Here is a 22,167-nt window from a genome sequence, read left to right as displayed (position 1 = left end):
TCTCTTTCTCTTTCTAGAAACAACGAAGAAAGAGCACACTATGTTTAAAGATTGCGAGTGGCGCACATCGATTCAGTCAGCCCCGTCTCGGTTGAAAATATCCTTACGTCAGTGGAAACTAATGACTAGCGATGATCTAAGGTACGTCGCAAGTAGATTCATACGTTAGCTGATTGGATTCGAATATTTCGGAAAAGATGAACAGTACTTTCGAGTAGAGTCAAACACTAGTTTCTATACTCCTAAATCACTCTTCTTAGTTATCACTGAAATCCAATATTGCAATTTTGTGTAAAATATTATAAATCAAGTATTATTTTGAAATAATTGTAACTACTAACAAGATAAAATTTATAGGATGTACAGTGTTTTCATGACACGGTCAATACTTATAAGAGTAATAGAGTATTGATTCATTTTTATATCAAAATATTACCTATTTGTACGTAGATTCTCGAAACTTGCAACCCATTTAGGTTCGAAAGCTGCTTATGAAAATCAAATACTTTACAAGTACAATGAATGAATATATATAATATATATACCTATATACCTATATACTCATATATACACATATGTGATGTGATATTTATATTAATGATATATATTATATACTGGTAGGTAACTGGTTGGTAACTGGTGGTACAAGCGGAAAGGGGGTGACTCTGCGCGAAAAAAAAGTCGAAAATATAGAATAAAAATTTTTCGTTCGAGGCTTTGTTTTCGAGAAAATCGACTTTGAATTTTCGCTCGGTACGCGTATACTTTATCACGTCTCGTTATAATGGATCTCACTGTAGATCGTTGTCTCGATGGAAAAGTTAAAAAAAAAATTTTAAAAAATTTTTATTCTATATTTTCGAGTTCTTTTTTTGTGTAGAATCACCCCCTTTCCGCTTGTACCACCAGTTACCAACCACCCTGTGTATATATAATGGATGTATAAAGTAATAAACAATGAACAAAAATGAGTATCTACATACATATGCAATATATATATTCATTTTTATTCAGATGACAATAAAAGGGATAAATGCCGATTGGTATACAGAATAGTAAATACATAATTAAGTGATAATATAAATATAAACATATAAATAACGGACGAGTCACAGACATTATAAAATATTTTCAAGCGAATTACATTTTTACAAAAAAATACAAATATCAGCGCCAAAAAGAGTCTAAGTCGATGCATTAACAGTTCGCAATGTCGCATATATGATTTAGAGAATACAAACTGACCAGTAACGATTTATTGTGATGTGGTAGAAAAGTCCTTGTAAACAAACAACCTGGCGGAGACATAGAAATTTAGCGACTCGAGAAGTTGCGAACAATGGGTAACATCATTGAAGATCGTAAAAAGGATGAGCAAGTCTACAACTCCAGAGATCGCAGATTCCAGATGGAAATAATTGGTATATAACCGTGATCAGTAAAGAAAATCTGCATTTTTGCAATTAGTTTATATTTTAGTTGGTTAGACGACCAATTGACAGATGCATAATCCAAATCTTACTATATCTAATGGTCTTACTAAAATGCAGACTAACAGTTTGAAGATTTGAGAATTAATGAAGTTGAGAGGACATCATTTAACAAATCCTAGTTTCTCACAAGAATCGCTTCATCACGGTTGAACAGCTATCGTTTCAGCGGCGTGCATCGTCACCGTTGTTGGTCCTCCGGTTGCGTAATCACCGTGATAGAAATAAGACCTTTTCGTACGGACGAACGTATTATGCCGGACACGCGTGCTGCAAGAATGTTCAGGTAACAGGCTAGCACCCAGTCACGAGGTCAGGCATTCCTTGTATTATGTAACCGACATCATCTCGTTCGGTTTACCGCTTTATCGCGAGCATCTGCCACGTCCTAACGCCTCCCTTTCTTTCGCTTTCTCCTAAATAGCTCGGGGGAAAAAGCTGATCTCGTTGGCTACAGGCTTAATCGTCCTGTCCAACCTTCTGGATACGGTTCTCCAAGCAAGCTGAATTCTGATAATTTCATCTCTTAGCGGCTGGTTATCGCGATGGTTTTAGCAATGGAAAGCTTCGGTTAATATATTTAAACAATCTTATTGAGAACGGCACAGTTGTTGAAAAACCGAGTAAAAGCAAATTTTTTATTAATTTCAGTGGAGAAGTGCCAATTTTCATGACTTTTATTCTTTCTTGAAATTCTAGCTTAGCAATATGTAGCTGTAAAAGACATAACGACATCGTAAAGTAAGTAGCATATTTCTTATTAGTCATTTCATATTAAGTAGACAGAATGTTTTTGAAATTGGTAGAAAGAAGCATCGTTCTACACCCTGTTTAAACAATTTCACTTTTATACATATGTCTCTTCAACCAAATACACGCCATTAGTTCGTATAAATTTCTAACAAATTATGCTTTATGTCAAGGCACAATTCCTCGAATGCTTCCCTCGTACAAATCCCTAACCTGGTCCCCATTATCATCGTCAAAAATCTCTGAGAATATCCTTACGATTGAATTCCATTAGCAGACCTCGGACAAAATCTATTCTCGTCTTTTCCTTCTCTTTCCTTCGTTCATTTTTATCATTACAGTACTAGTTAATTTTTAGTTAACATAATATCAATAAAACTGAATACTATCAATTTATGCAAATCCAATTCTGACACCATGTTTTATTAAAGCATGATCTGTCGACTAGAGATGATTTTATCTCGCAATTTATCGAAGTGGGATCGTTACGTTTATTTAAAGCCACGGATAGGAAATCGCTGGTTCGCGGTCGTTTCACAGCAGTGGAATAGTGCGAAGTTGCATAATCATCGGCGCATAGCGGTACACCGGCGAGAGAAGAGCTACCCATCCGGCATGTAATGACTTAACTATCCTTCAAAAGTAATAGTAAACGCTACGATCCACGGTGTACCTGAATGGACGCCTAAAACGAAGAAAATTAGACACGATTTGTCATCGCGACTAGTCACATACAAGCACGGGCACCGCAAGCTTTATTTTACACGGTCGAGTTGACGAGCACTTATTGTAAAGACGTTACTGCATTTAGGCGTGTTCTTTAAAATACGCAGAGATCGTATGGTTCGTTGTATACGTTCTTCGATATGTATATGTTAAACCTTCGCAATACCGTTATGATCGTCGACGATTCGTCAACGATTTCAGGTTGTTACGAAGTACCAAAGTAACCATGAAAATTTTTAATTGGCTAGAAATTTCTGGGAATATATTACTTTGGAATGCGAATGATTGAAATGAAAGGAATGTTAGAATATTTTTAGGTATTTCAAATTCGAGGATTAGAGTTTATGGTGCATTTTATATTCGAGGATCATTTACGTAAACTAAATTGCGTTTTATTCGCTCTTACAAAGATGCAAATCTTCAAGGACGATCTCGATCGATTGGAATTCCATCGAGCTGTTACATAAAACTACGCAATAGTTTCCTACTACTACTACGAATTCCTTATTTGTGTCGTTCTGCAAACATGCTCTCCTTACAGAAGTCATTCGAACCTTCCAATCTCTTTTAGGAAATTCCTTGAATTTATATTTCAGAAAGACGCAAAAAAAAACATTTTCATAAATAAGAATGCAGTTATCATTACATTGTAAATATTTACGCAAATACTTATAAGATATTTTTTCGCTTATAAAAATTTGTTTCATTTATAAAATATTGTAATTAGCATCATGCTTTGAATATTTTGTGTATTTTTCTATATTACATATGGATTCACTCATTTTGAAAAATTTCATTTTTCCATAAATGCGCAAACATTTTCAGTCTACTGACCATGTTCCTCCCCCGTCCCTCTGTGATCTTTAATTTATACAAATTTCTCGAGTGTTGTCTATAGCTAGAAGCGAAAGAACGAATCGTGCAACCGTGCTTTCAAATTCCACTCCTTTTCGAATCAAACATCGCCGCGATTCCGCGTCCCACATTCGTCATTAAAACGTTCGTGTGTCTGTCGTTTCAGAGTTCTATGCCGGATCCCTAGTACCGACTGAAAGAAACCTGGTGGGTTGACACGTGAAAAGCGGCACGACGCGACGCGACGTTGAAAAGCGCTAACCGTCGGCGTAGCAGTTACTCTAACTGTGCCTCGTACTTACGTCGAAATCAACTGTTCCCTGGCATTGTCATTTTTCTCGGTTGCCCGCCGCGTAATTTACGTCGAGGACAAAAGAGGAGGATTCCTGGCGCATACCGCCGCGACCTCCGCGGATTCCTCGACGCGGAACGACGACGAGGCGAAGAAACGCGCGCGCGAGCTCACGGGCCACATCGTCAGGTGCATGTGCCGTGACTACATGAGCCCCGGCAAGCAGGTGCATCTCTCCGCGTCGTGGTCTCGTGCCAACGGTATCGCGTGTGTGTTTTTGCACCTTAAGGACCTCAAGGATCAGGTCAACGACTCTTCTATATTGCGGATGATGACACGTATCGACAGCTGAACCGATTATTCCATCTGATCGGACCCCTCTCGGCTTTCGCATTCTGGGCCACCGTTCCATGGCTCCGGTGTATCCTGTTTACGATCGACGTTAATCTTCTTCTCTACCGGGAAGTATACTTTTATGATTCTTCGTCGTTTTTCCGTTGGTATAAAAGTAGATTTTTCGTGTCCTAGAGTTTTATGTAGGATCAAACACTTATTTGGTGCTTATCACGCGGTACTATAAGGTCTTTTTAAGAATAAATTAAGCTGCTTTAAGTTCACGAATAAATTGGTTTGTACTAATTTTGTGGTACATTTGTAACAGAAAAGATGTGTGATAAGAAAATAAGATATGTTCGTGGCATTTGGAGCTTTCCTTCCATTGGGGAAGCGAAAATGATAGCATAAACAGCTAACAGCTGTTGCTCTTTGTGCGATTCTGTTTAAAAAGTTTAAAGGTGAAATTTCTCTGCAGTTGTCAATGACCCAGATTGTCTACGTAAGATTAATCTTTCAGCCGGCTGTAATTTCTCTTAATACTTCTATAAACAAGAACAATCTTGACGTAAGTGGAATTCGTTGAGAAAAAATATAGATATTAATTGTATTTGATACTTTTAATTTCACAATATAAATTTACGATTTCTCTTCTAACCGGCTGTGAGATACAAAGAGATCACTGACGTACTTCCCGGGGCTATATATACTAACTAAAGCAATACATAATGTTGCTCTTGATTTTGATAAACGAACACGCAAGATATCGGTCATTAAAAAATATAAACCGATACACCTCGTATGTGTATTTCATCAGCGATGATTCATCGGTCGCGTTTGAGAATAAGTGTCGATGATAATTGTTGCACGCAAAGAACGCATTTACGAGGTGAGTGCATCATGTTCCACATCGGTTATTCCACCTGTCCTCGTTTGCCACTGGCTCATTTTCAACGTTTTCCATGCACTTCCGAGAGCACCCATCGAGAGAATTTATTGGCCCACGAACGGTATTAATTGCGAACGTTGTTACGTTTTTGTCAAATCACCCGACACTGAACGATGAATAGTCAACGTGCCCCACGTCACTTACTCCCACATAGTTCTTTCCAATTTCGCGCGGGATCATCATTGCTAACAAAGCACTCCAACATTCCAGTGACACGCGAATATATTATTTGAAAATTTAATTAAGTCCACGCGTCACTCTGACAGTCTGTACGCATTGGCAATTCTATTTACCGTCTCATTTATATCTCAGATATAGCAACAAGACCCAAAACAATTCATCAACGTCTTGTCCTTTCAGCGAATTGAATTTGTATTTATTACCACAGCTTTGTCAAATCAAGTTGAAAAGTTCTAAATATCCTTGCACGTCGAAGCTTTTCTATCTGGCTAATTTTAAGACGTTCACCGAAGCGATAAATTTTCTGATTTATGAGCACAAGCTTGGCAAAGCATTACATCGAGGATTATTTTGTACGCTTCTCGTGCATGACTACACAGATGAATCAATAAAAATGCAGAACGTGCCGTGGCAACGACAGGAAGTATTTTGAATGAGCAGGAAGACGAAGATAGGTGAAAAGCTTGCCAGCTGAAATGGGTGAAAACAAGATTCAAGAAGCTACGGGAGCCAGCCAGGTACGTGCCCGAACAACTAAGCAGGTCAGTTGGAAATAAGCCCTAGATTGTATTGTTGCAGTTTCACAAAATATTTCGAGATCCTTGCAGTTTAACGGATTAGTGGTTAAAATATTAGAATGTGTGCTATCTGATGTTTTTAAGTAGAAACCTAAGAAAAATACCTGTAGTGAAAGTAGATCACTTGTGTTGCAATGTTAAACAGTTATAACAGATTTCAAAGAGTAGGTGAAATATCTAGTGGGATAATAAATTGATATAGCAATATGATAAAATTAGCTTTTAATACGTAGATTGTAAGAAAGATAAGTTTAATATAGAAATAAGATTATTCAAAAATATAACTGAATGTTTATTTAGAAATTTATCTAATTATCATATAATTGTATAATTATAATACAAGAAATTGAAGAAACGCTAATTAGAATATTTCATACGTTCCATAATACCGATTTATTTATGCTTAAAATTAGTATACGCAGATCTATGCCACAGGCTGATGAATGGAAGTAAAACATTCCACTTAGGAAAGATGAAAATTAGCTTGTTCTATGAATACCATTGATGATATATATCGCTTGTTTCCACTGTAATTTATAAATTTCTATGCAACCGTTCGCACGTTCCATAAATCGGTACAGACTTTTCTGCGTATATGATTTTTAATTAGTGTCGACAAGGAAATATCGAATAGCGAGAAATCACCCGTTCCAGCATCCTGGAATCCTAGTAAACATTTAGTATATCGGAACCGTATACCGTGCTGCCTTTCTAAATGTCGGAATGCCGTGAGGAAGTTGAACACTGGTGTTGTACGTTTAAATCGCACTGCTGGCAATTATACTCAATCGTTTGTCCGACTGTCTGGCGAGTCTTCCAACAAATTGAAATTACGGATTAAATTGGAATTTCACGATTAATCGTGCACCTTCCCTTTAGCGAATCGAACAAATTAGATGTTTTTTCTGAAGATCTGGCACTTTAGAAAATTACGCAAAATATCCTGGCTTAATATCTTTTTTCAATTACTTCAATCACCAACAATTTATACAACGTTAAACTTGTTTAGTTGATTAGATGACAAAGTTCTTTTCACGTTCGAAGTTCGAATTAAACGCGTTTCGAAATGCAAACGAGGAATTAGTAGCAACTCGCTCGTTGAAATCCAATTCATTCTAGCTATATTACGTGACAGGGCAGCCTATTGTCATCTATTGTTACCGGATATCCGACGTTTCCTGCAGAACCCATGCAATTCGTTGTCCTACTATTTTATAAAGGTTGAAAAGCCTGATGTAGTATATGTCAGGCGGCTGAAATTCAATAGTAAAACCAACTCTAATTTCTCTTTATATTTCCTCCCTCAAAAGTCTACGAAATAAATATCGTACCTATGCTGTCAACGTAATTTTGATGGATCGTATATGACGCAAAATACCCATGTACCGTATCTAATGACCTCGAGACCAATTTATAAATACGCAAGTGACATTTTCTTATATCACGATTTCCTTGATTGAACCAGTGCACCGTTCACGTTCATTACGTAGCCGAATGCATTATCGTTAATATGCATTTTAGACGGGTGCAACAGTCGCTTAACTATCGATATTAAACTAAATTTGCATCAACGGACGCATAGGGAACATGCTAGTTGCACCAATTTACCGGAGCTCGTGTTATACGTGTTCGCAATCATGTCACGTATAGTGATAAAATCAAGGCGAGCACCTGTTACTCTGATAAATTATTCCAACTATCAGTTCGACAGTTTGCTGCAGTAGATTATGTGTAACGGAATTTTCAGACTCTAAGAATGCGTCGAGAAGCACCCTAACGATCGTCTCTCTGCTATTGATTGAAATACTACCCCCTCTAGTTCAACACTCGTGTTGGGGAGAGATTCACCCTACGCGACAGTAACTTCCATACAATACTATACAAATTATATTCAGAACATTCCAAATTACTTTCTCCATACATATATTATGTGTATTTTGTGTTTTTAATCTTTTTTATATTTTTTATTCTTCCTTTGGTAATTAGAGAATTTAATAACGAATCTATTCGTTGTTAATTGTTGATAATAATATACGGTATACATTATCTACGAATATTGAATATTTTAAAACAAAGGATTGGTAAATAAAAGTAGAAATATAGTTTTGGTCTTTTGAATATATAATTTAGAGACAATTTTTCTCATATTCATTCTGTGATATATAAAAAAAGTGAAATTTCAGAATTAAAATAACAAAATTTCTGTTTGTTCGTATATCGCATAAAAAATAGTAATAATAAAATTTGATATATAACTTACTCATGGAAATTACGAGGAAAATATGACTCTGATGTAATATGTATTTTGGAAGTAGTCCTCGTATTGATCGCAATGCTGCTTCACGTTTGACATCAGTGAGGGGAATTCACCCTTCACTTTTGCCAACCCAAGTGCCATATACAAAGTCGACGAGGGTGATGTGCATTATATAATGAGAAAGTAATATCCCACACTGTTTATAAACATACACATTCTCTACCCCTTCTACATAATATCCTTAATCGTAAAAGTGCATCGGTATTTCGTAAAATATTACAAAATGTAAGAATTCTGTTATTCTACAGAATTCTATTTATATACTCCACATTATGTTATTTGTTGCGAACATCTTTTAACTTTCATTAAATTAACCATATCGAAGTTTTTCACCGTTGTTGAATACAAACTGAAACTATGTCTGCGAAAAACCTTTGCAGTATTTTCTAAAGGTTGCGACGACCTCACAATTTCTCTCATCACCATTTTTTCCACGGTGCAAGGAGATCTAAGATTTTGTCAGTTCTTTATTATATTCGAGCCTTACTTCTCACGCTGCACGCTCGAGCACTTACGAAAAGGAAATTCTTCGAGAGCGGCACACGCAAGGCGTGAGAAGTTCTTTTTTTTTACGTCATACCGAGTTTCCACTGCATAAAAAATAAGGTGAACGGGTGTCGGTGTGAAACGTGTCTCCGTAAAATTGCACGAAAAATTTCTACGAGAAGAATTTAAAAATTAACGTCTTAAATAATGTACTCCCTGAAAAATCTTCCATAGTACCTGAATAATTTCTCTGATGAGTAAATATGTTCGGACAGGAAGAGGAAAACATTTTCGTGACAATACAAATATTTGTTTACTAGACAATTTTACAATCTTAAGTAAATTTCTAAAGCGTTTACAATATGTTTATAAATTGCTAAAAAGCTTAAAAATTGTTATGATTGAACATTTTTTAGCATTCTTTTTAAAATTTGATTTTATGATGTTATTTTACGCTACTACGGAAATGTAAAATTTTGTAATGAAGTAAGTTTTTAAAAACTTCAAGTGCTTAATTTAACACCTTAGTCGCTTTCAAAAGAAGCAACCTTTAAATGAAGCCTTTGAAAACAGGATGAATGAAAGGAAATGCAAAGGAAAAGTGGCTGCTAGTAGGTGTGAAACAAGATGAGAGAAGACTGTTTACACGAGACGAGAAAAAAGACTCGAGCTGCGATAACGTTGCAAAGAGGGAGCAACATACCACGCCGTTTCTACAAATATTCTTCCAGGTATCGTAACAATTTTCTTCATATTCGTGACTCATTCGAAAAAGTATCGCAAAAGTATCTACCATATTCTGAAGTAAAATTAATGTTATAAATATTTAGGTCATGGTTAAATGATCGAACTCGCAACAAAAATTCTCGTTCAACTCTTTCATGTTGCTCAACCTTTTCTCCATAATACCATCGAATTAATTACGCGCTTCTATAAAATTGCTAGTAAAATTCGTAAAAATTAGGTTAATTAAAGTTGTAGAAAAACCGACGTTAAAGTATGTAGCTATTACGCTGAAATTATGAACGAAATTAAACGAAATACATACAATTTACAAAATAATTCGATATAAATTTCGGTTTATTAATATTGTATTATAGAATATCTTATTTTTGTGTTTAACAGAATATACGAATTCGCAGCGCAACTGTTATCGCAATTAGCACGAATCACTCTCTTCGTTCATTACCAGAAACCATTCGATAGGATCGTAATCGAAATACCGTCTCGATGCCATTCGTTCCGGAAGATACAGCTGAGAGAATGTAATAAGAGACCTCGATGCAAAAGAAATGTCGGAGTAGACTGCGCTGTATTCGCGCGAGAAACGCCAGAGAGAAGAAAAATTCGTATTGTAATAAAATGACAACGAGGACGTCGTACGCGACGCCTTCTTGACAAAGAATTTTCTCATCTATATCTTGTTAATTTGCAGCGTGTAACGACACTTGTATCCGTCGCTACTTCATGTCACGCCCACGGAAATTTCCATCTTTACCAATGATACGTGTACGTTTTAATTATCACAACGGTTCGCCCGGAACGAAAGCTATGTAAACTGTAATAAAACGACGATTGTATCTTTATATAAAAAATAATTGAACCTGAAAAATGCAATTAAAAATACATTTATTTCTTATTTGCAGCGTTTCGTGGAATTTTACGCAATTTTATTCGGTAAAAGCAATTTCATTCGCTTCGTGTCATTTTGGAATTGGGATGGATTAAACAGATACTGATAAAATACTAGATTTAAAGAGAAACGGTTAAAGAGACGAATAACAGATGTACTCTAAATATATATGTATAATATGTACGTGTTATGTAAACATTCCAAGTGGCGTCATTGTAAAATTGCACGTGATCGAGAATAGACTGAGAAACGTCGTAACATTTGACATTGGAAGTATTTAAATTTACATATGTACGTCTCTCTACCATTTTGAAGTAAACTTGCATCAATAAAAATGTTAAACAAAAATTACTATTACGTTGAATCTTTTAAATTGAATTTTACAGTAATTCGAAATTTTACGATAATGCTGAAATTGTGCAACTGCTAAAGCAGAAATCGCGACGATCATTTTTATATAACAAAAGGAAAACATTGGGTTTAGAAAGTTGGGAACATTAATAAATGGGCGGAACTATGATCGATGAAGTTTCCATTGATTTCCCACTTCCCGAAGTTACAGATGCAGCGAGGTCCATTCAAAAGATCTCGTGATTCCGTTCGTTCGAAGTGTTTCAAAGAAAGTCACGGTAGATCGAGCAACAGCAACGACTACTGTGCAACTTAATAGGCCGTTCGAAAGTCAACGTTTCCGTGAGCACAAAGGATACTCCGGCCTCTTTACCATCAATGCCTCGAATCATGCTACATTTTCATTGTCTCTTTAATTTCGTTTCTCTAACGACTATCATCGAGATCGCTCAAATCGACCAAAACTGGATGATAGGGGATACGTATGTACTTTGCGTCCCGTAATTAAGAGTGGCCCAGTTTCTCCAGATGAACGAGATAGCTTTCACGATATTAATAAGCTTAATTAAAACACCTCTTTTTAAAAAATATCATTTGAATGTTTTGCTTCTTTTATCTTATGATTCAGAAAACGATTAAAGTCATACCATAAACGATAAAGTCAAATAATGATATGTACATATGTATATCTGTAAAACATAAGTTCCTTTATCTAATTTTTTTGCAAATAAAAAATTCCAAATTTAAATACATCATAATTCAGCACATTTGAACAATTCTGCAATAAAAATGAATCGTTAAAAAATGCAAAATTAACTGTTTGTAGCGAAGCATAGAAATTGAATTACAGTAAAGTTAATATAAAAGTCGGTTTTAGAACAACTTCAAGCGAAAAAAGAAAGTGATGGCGCTAGTAATTTTGACTTTTATGATTAGACAGCGAATGTTCGTGCAAATTTAAATTTACGTATACATCGTTAAAGTAATAGAATCTAAATAAACGTTCTTTTCATCCTCTATCTGTAGCATTTTTTTACGATATTTCATATAATCTTGTACATTATACGTATTCTCTACATGTCTGCTCATTGCAATTCTTCATAAATCCATAAACATCAGAAATCTACTTATGACATTCTTATTCAAACTTTAAAAAATGTTAAATAAAGAATCATATGTTCTACAAATTTATACAGGATTTTACGAGGAAAGTTGATCTATCTGTACCATTACTTTTCTTCAACACCAAATAAGGAATCAATTCGCTGTTTCTTACTAATTCATTATACAGCATTATCGATTCGAATATTACAAAGGAAAACGTAGCATTATCGTTAGAGATAATAAATCGCGAAACAGATACAGCGCGTTTACGAGTTACATCATCCCGCAAGTTAGTAAGGGACTTTCACGTTCCACGTTCTAAGATTTCATTACCGTTCAATTTGTACGTCGGAACAAAAAGACACGCGGTACATCGACTCGCGAATATTGGACTCGTAATAGATGTTCCAGACAAGCTTTCCGTCTCGCGCGTAGGCTTGCAAATCGACTCCCATATAAACAGGCTCGCGACTTCGGTGTAAATCTACGGTGGCGCCTACGGCGAAAACAATAGACAACTTTCTGTCACATCAATCTATAGTCTACGTGACAAATCTGCCTCGTATACACGTTCTGGACCTCCTTGTACAGCGACACGAGACTCTAAGTCTTTGTCAACTCGATAGAATAAAATAGTAACCAGCTTAGCAGGCTGAACTGCCATAAGAATGAATGAATTTTAGTAATTTGTGATTGTACACAAGTTGAAGACGAAATCATATTTTGCTTAATTTCACAGTCAGTACATAGTAAATTTCTTTAAAAGGGTACTAGTAACTCATCTGGATTCAGAAAATAAAATATCTATAACTCATAGCTGTCTTGCATCTAAAATGATCTTTTCATGGACATTTCAAATTGCTATAACAAAGAAAGAGAAAAGAAATAAACTACATATATGATACTAAATAATAGAATGTTTGATAAAATATCATAGGAAAATGGGATTTTCTATCTGCAATCTAATAATGATATATGTGAGTTTGTTTTATTGCTGTCACTACTCAGATCACTTCGAAATTGACTGTACTCGTCACATTTTACTCTCGTCAGTGTGTTAATTTATGGATAAATGCGTCCTATTAAATATGTCGATAGTTACGAAACAAATTACGGAAATTTCTCCTCATACGTAATTGAGTAAGAATTACCATGGAGTGAAATATTTACTTTAAAGGGGAAACAAATCACCCTTGGAAAGCTAATAATTGATTGACTTCCTTCCATTTCCTAGCTACCATTTAGCAACTGTATCGTTGACTCTCGCAATAAATACCTTTCTCATTATTGCATCGTTGCATCAATCTAATGAAACGCTCCTCCTCCTGCGCGAGGATTATCTCAAGGCAAAATCGGCTTGCGTGTCGATTTACCGTGATGAATCTCCTACAAATCCGATTAATAAAGAGCAGAGAGAAAGAAAAAGAAGATCCACGCGCAGATGCTGGATGAATCACGGGGACATCTTGCTCGTGGACTCGCAGTCATTCTAAGGCAGTAGGCAACTACCATACACTAAAAGCGACTTCCCCCAGTGTTGTCTCCGACTAATTTGTTACCACTCTTGGCAAGCTTTTTACGGCATTCGCGAAGCGCATCTCTCGACGCGCAAAGCATCGTGCGTTCTCCTAGTGTTGCGGTGTACGGTCATCGTCGTGCGTCGACCTCTTCTGGTCTACTTAGAAGAGGCTAAGTAAATTTATTAAGCCGATAGGACTCGCGCCGAAGAAAGTGTAATAGCCATAAAAGCGGTGGAACCGTTGACCTCCCGCTCGCTCGTAATGACTAGTTGCAAAAGCCAATCGATTTCTCTGTTCGTTTGTTCACCTCGAGAAACCGGAGTACTCTCCACGGTGTCCATTGTTATAAAATTAATGTTTTCGCCGAGGAAGAGGATTTAAGGGTGCATTATCGACCGCAAGTATGGGGATCGGACTTCGACGAAAGCACGAAACGACGTTCAACCGAGATTAGAATGGTTAATGAAACGCTGCTTCTGAGTCTTGTAATTTAGTAGTGTACCGTCGCGGCAAACTCGACATGGTCCTAATTTTGAGATAGAACACTCGATTCAAATCATCCAATTAGAAAGTGGCACGAGGCGGTCAGAAGATACGTTCGATAAGGATTCAATTCGATTTAATTAGCCGGCGCCGTGTATTTTTCACGCAATCGATCTGTAAATTCGCACATAACGGAAAACATATACGTTGGAACTAGAGCAAACCGTAGGACGGTACAATCGGCTTTCTAAATTTGTATCAAACGGCGTCACTTTCACCACGTGATTGATAAATCGCGAGATGCAACCCATTGGTACCCGTGAGAGAAAACATAGCATGAACAAAGAATTTTTCGCAATCACCCTCAGTCCTCGAAGTCGCTTACATGGATCGATAAGTTCCAGAATAAAATGGTTTGATCCACTGATCTATCACACTCGGAAGGATTCACGACCACGGCTTGTTTCGAGTTCCCTTATAAAGATTGAAAGCTAAGCCATTCCGGATTCTGATATCAATGTGTTTCATAATCGAGACTTACTATGCAGTAATATATAATAGCAAGATAGCTCTATGTTCTATGTTATACAATTTCGATTGCAGAAGTTATAAGATAATCTACTCGGTAATATGCAGAGAGTGATATAGTAACGTTGACTAAGAAACATTAAAAGGTATGGATCGAAGTTGATGATATGAATGCAGAAGTATCGTCGAAATTCGTGGAAAAATCTGATTCGACTTATATGAATTATTGTAGGCCTTTAATCATGTAGGAATAGAAGCAGTATTTTATAAATACTTTATACGTATAAGGATTATAATTTCTAATGTTGAAATATACGTTTATTCTTTCTATTATGTTGCATTTTTGCATCAAGATTGTTAACTTGAGTTTTGAAATCATTTCCAAGGAAAACTGCCGATCTCTACATCGAAACGTTTTGTAACAACATAAATTTTAAATCAGATAAAATCGAGATAAGAATTGTTAGTAACTATAAGATTTATTTGTCTTTTTTATGAAGCTCGAAATAAGTCTATAAGAATCGACATTGCGGTGATTCGTATTTATATGCAACCATCGAAAAATATTTTTTACGCAACAATTTTCGTTCTTGTACACGTTATAAAAACTTAAAAAATAATTAAAATAATATAATTATTCAAATTAATTTATTCTTATGATCCCAAACATTTTCAAGAAAATTATAAACAGCTATGCTTTCTTTGTAAAGTCACGTCTCATAAACTAACAATATTTAATCGTTCGTGACCTAAAGAATAAACATTTCACTCAGCCATAACTTCTCATAGTTCCATACACATCCCCTCCGATTAAAAATCTATTACATTAAATTTAAATTAAGATTAAAGCAATCCATTACGTAACATTAGACCGATAATCTCAACGACGCGACTCAGATCTCCAAGAATCCTTGAAAACCCTGTATGCACGTTCACAGAAAATTCCACTTGACACTCTACCAGGAAACATAACTATGTTTACCCTGCAGCTTTCACAATACCGTACACACTCGCTAATCAAGCCATATTAGAGTCCTCTCACGAGTCCATCCGAAGTGCTTGCACCAGACGCATTCCACCCACTTGAGAACGTCTCCAAACATCCCGAAATCCCTTTCGAATACGTTCCTTGGTCAGAGAGAAGCATGGAAACCCCGAACAACGGCAATTAATCACGTAAAGCTGGGGGTTCAACGACTGATCTCGCAATGCTTAGCGCGAGTACGTGCACCGCGTAGAAGAGACAGAGGAGGCCAGTGCTCTCGTCGCGACTCCAGACGATACTCTCCCGCGTCACGAAGAATCCTGTTTTCCATCCATCCATGGGGCTTCACCCTAATGCCGCGCGATGGAGATGCGGCGTGGCGGTTCAGGTTTATCGAGAGTTCTTTCGGACGTTGTAACGGCACTCGAAACGTCGCTTATGCGCGTCTCCCTCGTTTCATCTCCTCCGGCAAGGCTCTTCGCCTCCTCTACCTCTTCTGCTCCTACGCATGCACGCATTTACACTCATATACGAGTGTACAGCTCACGCATCTCTCACCTACACGCTGGTGAACGCGCCACGCCGGCGACCGGTTTCCATTGGACTCCAAACAAACACGCGTTGACCGACGACAACGGTAAACCGATCTTCATTGCGTTTCATGAAACCCCGCACATCTGTGTTTTTAGCTCGCCCCTTTCGGTTCCATTTCAACGCTTTTCGATCGACGGAGAGTGGAATTTTTAAATTATTCGAAAGTCGGTGAAATTCGGGGGAAGCCGCTGTCCGTGTTCAGCCAACCGAGTGCAATGGGCGACGTTCTTTATCGTTCAGCACCGAGTGCATCGGGCACCGGTAGTTTGTTAAGTGGAAGAATGATAATTCTTTTTAGAAAGAAGAAATTCGTGCTTGAGATTTTTCTCGACCAGTAGCGTGTGGTGAAATTCTATGATACAAGAGGAGTTAATCGAGGAAGATGCTCTGCAACATTCTCGCACGTATTCCTGTTTTGCAAACGCTCGAACGGTTATTGATAACCGTATATCACTGATTAGTCTTCTTGCTAAGTTGTAAGATGCTAAGTAAGGCTGTTTTCAAGTACTTGTTTGGCACATGGAGAAACGTGTGGGAGATAAGAAACGAGAGATACAATACTAATTAGTCGAACGTAAATTAACTGTGACAGAACGGAATATTTACTTATATGGATCAGTGAAACATCTACATCTTTGTACCGTGGAGAGTACGCAGAAGAAAATCTGTACAAAAAAACAGAGATGCGTCTACGAAGTTGCAGCATAACACTTGCTCGAACCTACAGCGAGTAACAAACGGTATATTTGATCGAAGAATATTCACGACTCCAACGCGACGTAGGCTAGGAAATTACAGAAGCGTTTCGTTGAATTAAAGTTTAATGAGAGACAACGTTTCCTCTGTAAAACTAACCCGAATCTAACCCAAACCGCAATCTGGTTGCAAGATTGCCAATGAATTGTACGGAATGACGATTAAAAAATGCCGGAGCTGCGTTTAAAATTAGTCGTTCTGAACGGTACCTCGACCGAGTCGCTCGGTTAAATAATTGTTTCCACAGGCTAGTCACGATCCATTTTTAAACTAGACAATTTCAAACCGGTGGCAACGTCCGTTGAAGATATTCGCATGAACATTATTCCACCGACATCTACGTTAATACATACAGGAACATCTTGTCGTGTAGTGGCTCGCGAGAGTATTTAAACATTTATCATAAAAAACTTTTTATAGGAACCATTTTGAAATTTCATTGTCGCTGTAGTAAGACACGTTTGTCGTCATAGCATGGACAAAATTTAGAAGTAATCTAAAAAGGTATATGTAAATTGCAAAATATTGTCTGCAAGTAAACATACAGCAACATTCTTTTGTACAACAGTTCAAATTTCTTTCAGACTTTACGAATATAATCATGATGGTAAAATCCTATAACTAGACTGCGAATTTTTATATAGATTCATATTTTTAAGGATATAATTAAAAAAAGCACAATCTCGGTAGAAAATGGTTTTACCTAGAAAATATTATAGAAAGCCCTACACTTTCGCTATTTTATACATTTTTTCATATTATGTGTATTCTATGTAATTTTGCACTTTTAAATCGTCTATAAATACATACAAATCCACAGTCTACTTATAACAAATACTAATAAAATTTCAACGTGCTTCATATAACACGCACACACACACACGCACAATATATTTATAAAATATTTCTGTAACTGTAAGTGGATGCATAAATGTATGTACACTGCGAAATTCGGACATTTCGAAGAAACATAAAAATGTGCATCCAACCTAGTTAGATTTATAGTTGATAAGCATCGTCAAATGTATGTATGATTTACGAATGACCTGACAAACTGGGAGTCTTAATTGACAGTAGCTGCTAGGGATGTTTCTCGCGTTTTATTTGTAGATTAGTCAGATGGTGACTACATGGGGTGCCCTACGAAACATCTTCTGAATCATTCGCAGAGAATCACAAAGTTTCAACTGTTACTAGTTTTAGACGCTTGTCTCGCGGGACGTTCACATTTGCCCGACAATTCAAATGGTGTTTACCACGCGACGCTCATGCCGAACAAGTGGATACGCAAGACTCGGTCAAATAAGTAACTGTTGTCCGCTTTGGTTTACCCTGGCCGACAAACAGATGAATTTAAATGCCAGAGAGGGCATTGAGCCGTGATTTTAGAGCGAATCTCGATAACTTATCAATTTATCAATGTGTGTCTGCTACTGTATCAATTTATATATGATAAAAAAGGTCGTGAGGAATTTACGTTTGGACATATGACAAGCACTGAATCAATAATCCAATCGTTCTTTTACTTCGATCATGTTTATGATTTGTAGGAAAATTTGGTGAATCACAATTGTCCAAATGTGTATTAAATTGGCAAATACTAGCAACATTCAAATTTCATAGAAATATCCCTATATCATACTAAGAAAAACAGCAAGTTATTTTCAATACAGAAAATTTCTTTGATAAATATTTTGATGATATAAAACAATAGTACGCCGAATGAGATTAGTATATTACCAGAGTACCATGCCCTTAGATATCTAAATAATTAAATTTATTTATCATAGATGACTAAATTTAAATTCTCCTACTTTTTTATCGCATTAAGGGAAATAATTTTACACCAGCTTGTACAAAATTAGAACACAACTATCTCTATAAACACGGCAATTCATAGTCGCTCATAAATGACTCACATCCAGAAATTACGGACGTTATTTCGAACTCCGAAAATTTTTTGTTGTCACGTTGCCACAATGGGTCAATGTGAATCGTAAACAACGATCTTCAACGTGAACCTGTCCGGATGTCGACAAATGTAGACAATCGGAGTAAACATCGTGACAATGTTGATACGAATCCCTTCCGTGCGCCGACTCAAACAGCTGCAGGGATTGGGGTGAAAAATAATCGGTGGTATGTAGAATTTATTGCGGACTGAAATGGTGAAATACAAGGTGACACGGATGGAAAATGGATGCAAGCGACGCCAATAAACTACTGTCTGGTCAGCGAAAACATCTTCCTAATTTTCTTCCTCAAAATAACGGAATAAATTCTGTGAACCGCCGAAGAGCAAACAGAATGCATATCTGTCCGTTTAAATTACACGGATAACCGTAGGAAAATATAAACAATACTCCGTTGAAAAGTGTCCAAGAACTAAATGTAACGTGTAGACGGTAATCGTGATTTGGCCGGTTGACCAGCCGGGTCTAACGTTTCGCGTAATTTCAAACCTGAAGGAACTCGTCGTATAAATGTCAACACGTACTGCAGCAGAAAATTTCGTATGATACAGGCCGGCCTCACAAAGGGCGGTGGGCTTAGTCAAGTCGACTATTTACGCAGTTTGCTGGACTCGGGGGACGTCTTGGATTGCAATTTAAACGGTCATCAATTATAGATCACAGGCTGTAATCAGACGTCAGTACGTGGCCACTTCGTACGAATACTTGGTACGTACCGGCTGATCGATAAATATAACTTCTATTTCCGGCATCATACAAAAGCTTTAACCTTCTCTAAGCCTCTCTAAATCACTAATCCATTAGCGACGGTCCGAGTTGGTCTATTTTACGCCAAGAAAATTGAGCTCGATTCTGTTTGAACGTCGATGCTTTAAACGTCACGAAATACTTCGGAATAACATTCACGGGATCGATCGAACTTGAAATCAGCCAAGCTTAAAGTAGTTACCAGTGTTCTATGGATGTAGAACGTTCGATTTTTAGATGCATGTCGAATTATGCCTGGCACACCAGGCAAAGTGGTACATAATTTCAATGCAAGCCGAATGCAATTCAATCGTAATCTACGATCAATTAGACAGCCACATCGAGAAACACCATGCTTACGGTTGGCCAAGGTCCGACTCGGTCGGCCGACTCGAAGATAGTTCGCGTGGTAATTACGCCGTTTTAGAACGATCTTAGTAACCTCGATTACGTGCGCACGTTTCGAACCGCCAGGTAAGAAGCGCTCGAAACACGTTTTATTCAAGGTCTTCACCGGCCTCGCCGTGTCTCTTTCTCGGTAGCGACGTTTCATCAACACTGGTTGATCAATCTCCCGTAACCATCTTACTTGCGACATTTACAATTTCAATAGCGATGAAAAGAGAAAAAAGACAAATGTTTCTTTTAACGAGACAATGTACAGAATCCGAACCATTCTCGATACGACACATCTCGCGAATGAAGTATATCAAAGTCGTCCTACCTTTGAGAGAAGTTCCCGTTACGGGACGTCGAGTAATCCACAAGGAGACAGAGGGTAGAAATCCACAAACAGAACAGCCCCGTGCTCGCGGAAAAGCTTGTCCACCAATAAATTGTACGCACTAATTGTTCGTCAGTGAATACGCGTGGAGTTATGCACGACCGGGTTAGGTTATGTTTAGTTTAAATCGTACAGCACTACCGTAGGCTTTTGTTCGACACGATGAGAACAAACGAAAGAAACAACAAAGAGAGAGAAAGAGAGGAGTTTCAATATGCAGCCACCTACGAGGACGAGTGTTGCAAACAACAGAGACAATCGAAGAAGACCGACTGAACCGGCTCACCGTGAGGGACTGACGATGCTCTTCGATTGCTCGTTGCTCGTTCCGCAGCCTCTGCGCTCGGCTCTCGACGCGAGTGTTCGACGCCAGTCGACTACCTCCGGCTAGCTTCGACCTTTCTCGAGTCCTGAGTCGAACTTACACATTAGAAAGAGAAGGGGAAGGCAGGAAGCAAGGGAGAACGAAATAGTGATAGGAGGCTGGCCTCAGGCTTGGCAACCTCGACGAACTTTTGCTCAGGTCGAGGCCGTACGAACGTTTCTGTTTTCGTGCTGGAATTAAAGAGCCTCCCTCGGGATCGGGCCGATGATAACGCAGAATGTATCGGCACCTTCCTCTTGTTACGCAGGCGATCGAATTCTCTGAAAACTCGCGACCTCGAAAAAACCATGAAAGTTAAAGGCGAGTGTAAATATTTTTCTGCAAAACAAGAGTTTAATATTGAAATAAGGATAATAGCTGGCACATAAGTCGGATAGAAAATAATTGCTATGCGATTAATATTGCCTATTTCATCGGCCTAGAACTTTATTCTTCGACTCATTATTCCGATTTGATTGGCAAATGCGACTGTATTTGTTGCAGGTTTTTTTATGGAGGCTCTTTTATTTTACTTATTAGTTGGAACTTATGTAAGTTTGATGTCAAACGTCTATTGCGTCTTTATTAATTCGTGTGAATGCATTATCTGCAATAGAGATGTGCGACGGTTGTCATCCGCAATTGGATATAGAAATTGTAGATATTTCTAACAATTCAATCGTGAAAAGTGGTTATTATTAATTTCTGAAGAAATAAAATAATTTTATTTCATTTGTGTCAGATGTCTAAAATTTGTGTCTAGATGAAAATCATAGGCACAAACAAAAACAAAAAAAAAAGAAAATAAAGTTAACGTTTCCTCAAAAGGATTCAGAAACGATGTAAATCCCATTGATAATACGTGTATACCTCGTTTGTATTCTGCTCACGAACTTGTGTTAGTTCGAAGGCTGCGAAATTACGTCGGAAGAAACCGGTAGCAAAATAAAGCGATACTTCTCTGTTTCTCTAATAATAGAGTAGAAGAGCGGCGTGTTGCTTCTAGATTAAATGCCGTCTAGGACCTGAGAAACAGCCAAGGTCAAGACGTTCCCGAGATTGAACGATCAACGTTGGATTTATTACCAATTCCATGCACCGATTTAGGGCGTGCCTTTTACGGGAAAAGGAAATGAGGAACGAGCTCAGCCGCGAAACATCCTGACACGTTATACATACTCGTGTTGGTAGACAACCTGCCCATGGAAAGTCGATGGGAAATAGAAAGTACGTAATGTCATCGTTGTCCTCCAGGTTTGTCGGTGAAACGTCGAAGACACGAGGCATCGCACGTGCATTCGAACCATGAATCGCAAAGGTCTCGGCGAAAATGTTGAAATTGTGTATCGTTACGTTCAACATGGACTTGAATATGATTGATGCATCTTT

At 37.5% G+C, this 22,167-nt stretch overlaps 1 protein-coding gene across 3 annotated transcripts in view; it reads right to left on the bottom strand.

The window, feature by feature from the left end:
• The window catches only part of smash (smallish), a 157,362-nt gene extending 136,609 nt beyond the window's left edge, over window positions 1-20,753 (bottom strand). The window contains exon 1 of one of the 3 annotated variants that reach the window (XM_069119172.1): window positions 20,355-20,753. The gene's annotated coding sequence lies outside the window, so the exon portion shown is untranslated. The remainder of the gene's footprint in view (window positions 1-20,354) is intronic. The other 2 variants (XM_069119169.1, XM_069119173.1) reach the window with 2 other exon arrangements.
• Between the last annotated feature and the right edge of the window lie 1,414 nt (window positions 20,754-22,167).

This window comes from Bombus flavifrons, chromosome 8 (genome assembly GCF_040668555.2).
Source record: "Bombus flavifrons isolate JBK064 chromosome 8, iyBomFlav1_principal, whole genome shotgun sequence".
In the NCBI taxonomy this organism is placed as follows: domain Eukaryota; kingdom Metazoa; phylum Arthropoda; class Insecta; order Hymenoptera; family Apidae; genus Bombus; species Bombus flavifrons.
This window is presented reverse-complemented; position numbering and strand designations above follow the sequence as displayed.